We start from the raw sequence: 8,012 nt of genomic DNA on the forward strand, positions 1-8,012 counted from the left end.
AAATAATAAACTTCATATCTTCCCACTAATAATACTTTTGCAATCTATTTCAGTTACCCACGTCACAGTACATGAGCACATAGTATTAAACACAAAGTAACAATGGCTTATATATATAACACTGGTTAAACATACATAGACACAAAGGTAAAGAAGAAAATGGGCACCGCCTTGGAACGGTCACTTTCGATAAGTCCGAAACCTCATGAGAAGTGAGGGATTAAACAAGTTTTTCAAAAATTCTTAAAATTGATGAACAATATATAAATCATAACAATTTATTCAATATTAAGCAATATTTCATTATGCAAAATAAATCTCATTGTTCCTCTATTAACCGGCATCTGATCAATATTTAACAGATAACAATTTTTGATTCAGATCAGACTGTTCCTGCATCCATGGGAGAATTACTAGCATTCATGTCCGGGGCGAGTACCATTCTCCCCTGCGGCTTTCACAAGCCTATTGATATCCATTTTCTACACACAAGAAGATGGAATGACCCGTCTTCCATCTGTATCGACATATAATATTGATATATTTAAATTTATTCTTTGCCTTATTGAGGAGTAATAGTTCAAACTCTTAGTCTTAAACTCAGACTTAAAACGTAAGTGAAGACGGGTCCAGGATACAAAACATGACGGTTTAAACATCAACAGTCATTGTAGATATAAGAAAAAAACGATTAGAAAAAACTAATGCATATTTTACATTTATGCATTAATTGACCAGTGCTTATTCATGGGCTTACATTGAAAGTGAAACTCTTATTCAAAATCAATACGTACACGTGTATAACAAACATAAATTTTGACTGATAAACGTTAAACTGCTTACTAAATAATGCATTTATGGAAAATATTAACTACTGATAACACGATTGTAACCGTGAATTTATTAGCAGAAAGTGCAAAAAGAACAGATTGGTAAATGCTAAAGTATTTACTGTGGTCTACTATGGTCTCATAAGGTAGAAATACTGTGTTTTATGCTCATTTCTTTCAAATTGAACTCGATTTTCTTCGTAGGAACCATTTGTTTTTAACATTTATTCATCTTTTTGGGAATAATAAAACAATATTATTAATTGATGTAAATCTTATTTGGGAATAAGAGTGCATCCTTAACGTTGAAAATACAAAGCAACCACATATGCAGTACACATGGCGCGATGCATAATGCATGTGTATTAACCGAATAGAAATACATGTACATGTTGTATATATATCAAACAGACATGTTTTTGTAGAACAGATACTATAAATATAAATGTATTGTAAATATATAAAATGTATTCTGACCAAACATTTAAATAACACATACCATAATAAAAAGTTAATTTTCTGAATTTTAAATCGGTCTGTATTTGGAAAACATCCTCTTCATGTGCGACTAATTTCACTGAGAATTTCACGTCGGAGTGTTTGGTAGAGAATAACTGCCGAATCACCACAATCCGGCCTCTGGAGGTCATGGTCGTCCATAATCATGGTGCAAATTTCAATCAAAGCGCTGAAAGCGCTGCAAGACTGTCGGTGACGTAACTGAAGCAAGCAAACACTACCGCAAAGTTCTTTCAAATGAAACGTGATCAAATGATTTCATACAAATGATGAACACTCTTTAAGGTAGATGAAGAAGGATAAATGTGATTATAATAAGCACAAATATATTGGCCCTACTTAATCATGTATCCAATGGCCTACAAGATTCTTAATTAAAATTTCCTAATTTTGAACCGCTTTAAATTAGTTAAATGCATATTCATTATGTTAAAATTGCTTCAATTTATGACGTCGCTTATAACAGTTTCAGTAAGCAATTACATTCCTTCATTTCATTAGGGTCTGTTGAAGTCAATGTCTTTAAAATGCAAATACAATACAAACTATACCCAAGATTCAAGGGACATAATAAAAATATAACTTTAAAATGATGCTCTTTCAAGCCTAAAAATGCCAGAACTTCTATCAACAGAGTCCACATATCTACAAAATTTGTGCTCGAGTTACTTTCTTTGATATAAAAGTGAAAACAAATCTGCATGGTGCTGTGGCATCATACCATGAAAAAAACTAATATCTTTAAAATTTGTTTTCTAGTTTGTTTTTATTATAAAAGTGTTAATAAATCTGCATGGTGCTGAAGAAAAAAACTTATATCTTAAATTTCAAACCTGCAGCATTAATTAGCGCCATGTTGTCAAGAATATCTGGACAATTGAATGAAATATGCATGGACCGAAATGACAGCTGGTTTTTCATTGACAAAAGATGCCTTTGAGGCAGTTTTAAGATTATGCTATTCAAAGTATGAGGGTAGTTGGTACAGTTTTCACTCATATTCAGATGATGGCTGATATTTGCTGATAAACATGTATCCTCTTAGCAGCAGGGAATAAGTAAATGACATAGTTTTCATGACCAATATTGGAGATGTGACCTTGACCTCCAAATCCAAAGGGGTCATCTGCTGGTCACCCCAAACCTAAATTTCAAGTTTGAAGGCCATGGGTGCAGACTTTGTCGAGTTGTCACACAGGCAAGCTTTTTGCGTTCAATGGTCTGTGACAAATCAATAGGGCTCACCTACTGGTCAGGCCCAACCCCAAAGTCAAGTTGTTCAAGGGCCATGGGTGCAGGCTTTGTCCAGTCATTATTAGTACAACCTTAAAGCATTCAAAGTCACTGTGACTTTGACTTTTGACCCAATGACCCTTTAAATCAATAGGATCTTCTAATAGTCAGACTTAGCCTCCATGTTGAGTTTGAGGGCCATAGGTGCAGGCATTGTCAACTTATCAGTCAAATGTATGGTTTGACACCTTCCTGTTTAAGGTCACTGTGACCTTTGACCATATTACCCCTAAAATCAAAAGTGGTCATCTACTGGTTAAACCAAACTTTCATGTCAAGTTTGACAATAGGTCTAGGAATTGTCGAGTTATCACCCGGAAAAGCTTTGGTCTACTGTCAGACAGACGGACGTAGCGGCCAACATGTGCAAAGCAATATACTCCTCTTCTTTGAAAGGGGCATAATAAATTGAAATTGATTAAATATTTTTGTTTATTATGTTAATTAACTTACACTACATACAACAAGTACCGTTTTGATATTTTCGAATGCTCATTTGGGCATGTACATGGGTTTTGATCTGACTATGAACATAAAACTACATAGTGATGTTCCCTCCTATCAATTCTAAATTTAAATAACCATGAGAAAAAAAGAATGTTTTCACTGCACCATGAATAAATATGTCAAACAAAATAAATGTCAAGTTATTCAAGATTATTTTAACACTGTTCTTTTGATGATTTCCATGCATTCCTGACTGCAGGTTTTTCCCTTTTTCCCACACAGTTATTTCATATTGGCCTTACAAGGTCAGATCTTGAGTTGGGTCTTCATTGCTGGACACTATCTCTTTATCTCCACAGAAAACACACTGGCGCAAGTTTCACTGCAACAACTGCAAAAAAAGTTATATTATATTCTAACTGAACTCTGCATCAATATTAAATTATTTTTTATTGGATTTAGGAAATGTCTTTGTTTTAAAGGGTTCATATAAATTAATGCATTTTTTTCAATTTAATCCATTATCATGCTGGACTCTTTGACATTGATGATTAAAACAAAGAAGGCATATGATTTGTGTACAGATTAAACATTATTAATTATAAATGTGTTCTTTAATTAATAGACAAGTGGCAACAATTTTCCCAGTTAAAAAAGCTTACATTTGTATATCTGCAGATTAATCATTTGCATTTCTTTTGCTTTGATCATTTAAGTCAAATGAGTTAGGCATGATAATGCATTAAAATAAGAAATATATTTTTGGGCATCAATCTATAGTGTGTGCCTTCAATCTAGAAATAAATTTCTTCTCAACAGATGCTAAATTATAAAAAAATATATAAACCAAGATTTTGATTATGACATACCTGCATAGTTAGTGGTCTCCATAACTGCTCAGAAATGCTTCCTATGACAAACTAAGTGCTGGTGTATGGCTGGGTAATAGTGCTGCCCCAACCAATAGCGCAATTCTTCCTACAGGTGGACCAGCTCCTCAATATGGTTTCTGTCATGGCAGTGATAACAGTATGTAACATGCCCTTTTCTACTTTCCAGAGAATGAATCTTCCAATCTAAATTACAAATTTAAGAACAAATATATACATATGCACATGTATAAGATTTTAGGTGAAAATTGAGCCAAATCAAAACATTTAGTCATTTAAAGCTGCACTCTCACAGATTTACTGTTTTTACAACTTTTGTATTTTTTGTCTTGGAATGACCTATTTTTTTGCTAAAATATCTGCAAACCAGTGATATAAGACTACTGACAAAATATTAGATTGCAGACTTCCAGACTAACGGTTTAAGAAAAATGCATAAAACATTTTGAACTTAAATAGAACATCATCTTTTGACCGTATTAAAATAAGAAAACAGCATTCCAATATTTTCAGTTGTCTTTTTTGACTGAATTAATATAAGAAAGCAGCGATCCACTTTTTCCAGTTGTCTGTTATGTCCAGTGTTCAGAAATTCGCATAAAATAATTCATTACAAGACCAAGAATTAAAAAAAGAGTTGGTAAAACAGACAATCTGTGAGAGTGCAGCTTAAACATATGATATGCATTATCAGCCAAGTGCAGACCTACTCTTATCCTGGCTACACAACCAGTACATTCATCAGCTTTACTGATTCGAACCAGGCACATTTATATTGGTAGACTAGCATTTTACCATTCTGTGCTGGCCAGTAAAGTTCTCATTTGAATTAGAATTCAAAATGTATATACCTTTGTTCTTTTTTTTGCCAACTTCGTTTCAACTGAACTTCCTAAATGAATGAGATGTCTCAAAAAATAATTACAATATCTCAGTAAATACCTGCATGTATGTGTTTCTTGTGCAATCTGTCAGCTTTGGTAGGCTCAGGTTTTATTTTGTCCACCTCAATACTTGTAATCTTCTAGTCTGATGTACTGCCATCCAATTTTTAAGTCAGGTCAGGCAGCCATTTCAGCTTTGTTCCAGTTGATTGTATCAGATGATGTCAACAATACTAGCCTTGTATCCAGGCACTTCTCAATCTGAAAGTTTACAAAAGAACATGGCCTGTAATATTTAATAAAAAAAATCTTAATTGTTTACTCCTGAATGATGGGTTCTAAAGTAAACCTTTGAGAAAAGATGCTACTGAATTGGTGCTTGAACCCACGACCATGTGAACACTTGCATGGAGATCTGTCAAACTGAGCCCAGCTTGGCTCTACAATTGACAGGTGCATTATACATTATAGAGACAATAAATCAAACACTTGAAGCACTAGTCCAAATAATAGTAACTTAACTGATCTTTTTACAAATTTTGAAATGGCATATCCTTCACATACAATTTTTTGTACCAAAAGTGGGTAGCTATTCCGATTGGGATTCCGGGTCAGATAATTATATATATCTAAAATATGAGTTATGTACACAAAAAATAAAAGCTGACGAATTATTATGAGTTTGATGAGTGTTTTTCTTCATTTCATACTGTCAAAACATAATGATATAAACTGTTATACATGAAGATCACCTGCAAGGCTGTGGTCCATAGATTTACATAGATGTAAAATGGTTGTGTTTAAATGCATTAAATGCTTGTTTTGTGAAAAAAATCTTTGCACTTACATGGTAATAACTAGAATACGTATATAAACCTTTAATATCTATTTCAAACATATAATACTTATCTAACTACGATTTCAATATCTTTCAACCCCCACCCTGTTTTGCACAAACCCGATTAGACGTAAGGGATTGGAAGAATCCCATACAACACGTCTTTTTTTTTAGACTATTGAAGCATATATGTTCTTTCTTGATGGTTGAGACGTTTCAGGTTAAACAACAATTAAAAATGCGAAATAATTTTAGTGAATAATCAACTCTGAATTGAAAGTAACATGAAGATGTTGTAGTGAAGGATTTGCCCTATATATATATATATATATATATATATATATATATATATATATATATATATATATATATATATATATATACACATTTTTTTTTAATCGTAAAAAGAGTCCGTCAACGTACAAATATTTAGACTAAGAGATGTAGATCAGCTAAATGTACCTTCTAGTCCAAATAATTGTATGTTGACAGATTTTTTTACGATTTTTGATACAGCAAATCCTTCACAAATTGTTTTGTACGAAAAGTGGGTAGTTATTCCAATCGGGATTCCGGGTTAAAGCATATTGCATCTATAACATATCATAAAAACAAGAAATATTACCAGATAATGTTATTTTATATAAATTCCGTAACCAAAAAGTAATATCAAGCAAATAATTATGAGTTTGATGGTTTTTTCTTCATTTCATTCTGTCAAAACATAACAATATATACATGAAGGGCACCTGCAAGGCTGCAGTTCACAATTTTACAACAATCGGAACATTTCGGCCATCAATTGTAACAACTCGCCATCTTCGGTAAGCTTCGAGATAGTCAATCCCTGTTGGATACTGGCTGAGGTGTTCAGATTGTTCGGCCAAGGCCGAGATGTTACGATTGTATAATCTCGAAGCTTGTCGGAGGTGGCCGAATTATTACGATTGGGTCAAGTTGTTCCACTTGACTTGGCATAATTGTTGTCTGTGTCAGTCAACTTTCCTTTTAATGAAAAGGTAAATAATGTGTTTTAATGCATTAAATGCTTGTTTTTTTGCAAAATAGCTTTGCACTTCCATGGTAAAATATGAATATAAATATTTACTTTATTATCCATTTCAACCATAAAATACTTCACTTAATACAATTTCAATATTTTTCAAACACCCCCGCTTTTTGCACAAAACCGTTTAGACGTTAAGGATCGGAAGAATCCCGTATAACACGTCTATTATTTCAGACTAATGTACATGTACCTTCGTGTCCGAAATCGATCACTTCCTGGCAGCTCATTTCTGGATTGTCTCCATCTAAATTTAACATTTTTAGACGCTTACATTGATGCCATTTTTGCTTCGATTGATGTTAAAGCAATAGCACTAAATACAGGTCGGTTATTTTGTAGAAGAACGTATTCGAAATACCATTCAATTTCATTTCCGCATAATCGCCGCCATATTGTGTATGACTTTAAAAACTACACCCTATAGTCAAAAATAACAATAGGCATAACGTTGACACACTGTGATAGGTATAATCCAAATAATTTACTCAAACAAATACACTAGTTCGATTGCTGCTGAAAAAAATCATTTGAAACATAAAAGCTATTTCACAAAATATTACATGACATGAACTCTTTAACCGCGTATGATTTATTTCTTAATAGCTTTCATTCATGAAATAAGTTCATTGCCGGGTCAGTCTTGAATGCCGGGATATGTGCGACGTCACAGGGGGTGCAAACATGTGGTGTAGCTTACTATTGGATGTAGGGTAAAATGACTTCGTATGTAAATGCTATACTTTCATTATTTTTCATTATTTTGTTCAATAAAACTCACCAAATTGCAACGGTACAACTATACTAAGAGTAACACGCAATGTTTGTCATAAAAAAGGCAATAACGCGTTAAATACACATAAGCAGGTACTTGACGCCCCACATTCACGTAAGTAGTTCTGTTGCTACGCAGGTGGTGTGTATTAATATATTCATGTTCAATATGTCGTGTCAGGCGACTAGTCGCGTTTCTGAAATACCGCTCTCTAAAGACTGTCGGCTTGCAGCCGACAGTCTAAAAACAGTTGCGGCACATGTAATGTTGCTTCTAAGCACACACTCTTCCAAACATGAATCAACATTAGCTCGAGGTACTGCGCACAGGTAATCTTGAGCGCCGTATAATTCTGGACAAGTGTACATTGTAACCGAGCGGTCTCTTGGACTGATGTTGTTGCGAACAGGTCTTATGCGATGACAATTCCAGAGTTGACAAACTTCATCAAGTTCTTCCTGGAAATAAAC

At 33.6% G+C, this 8,012-nt stretch overlaps 1 long non-coding RNA gene across 1 annotated transcript; it reads right to left on the reverse strand.

Annotated features, from left to right (window-relative positions):
* Positions 1–731: 731 nt before the first annotated feature.
* LOC128237511 (uncharacterized) lies at positions 732–7,795 on the reverse strand. The gene is made up of 4 exons (XR_008261620.1): positions 6,961–7,795; positions 4,922–5,124; positions 3,959–4,165; positions 732–3,480 (listed from the first exon to the last, which is right to left on the reverse strand). It is a non-coding gene; the product is annotated as an uncharacterized LOC128237511 (long non-coding RNA).
* Between the last annotated feature and the right edge of the window lie 217 nt (positions 7,796–8,012).

Source organism: Mya arenaria, chromosome 6, assembly GCF_026914265.1.
Source record: "Mya arenaria isolate MELC-2E11 chromosome 6, ASM2691426v1".
Lineage (NCBI taxonomy): Eukaryota > Metazoa > Mollusca > Bivalvia > Myida > Myidae > Mya > Mya arenaria.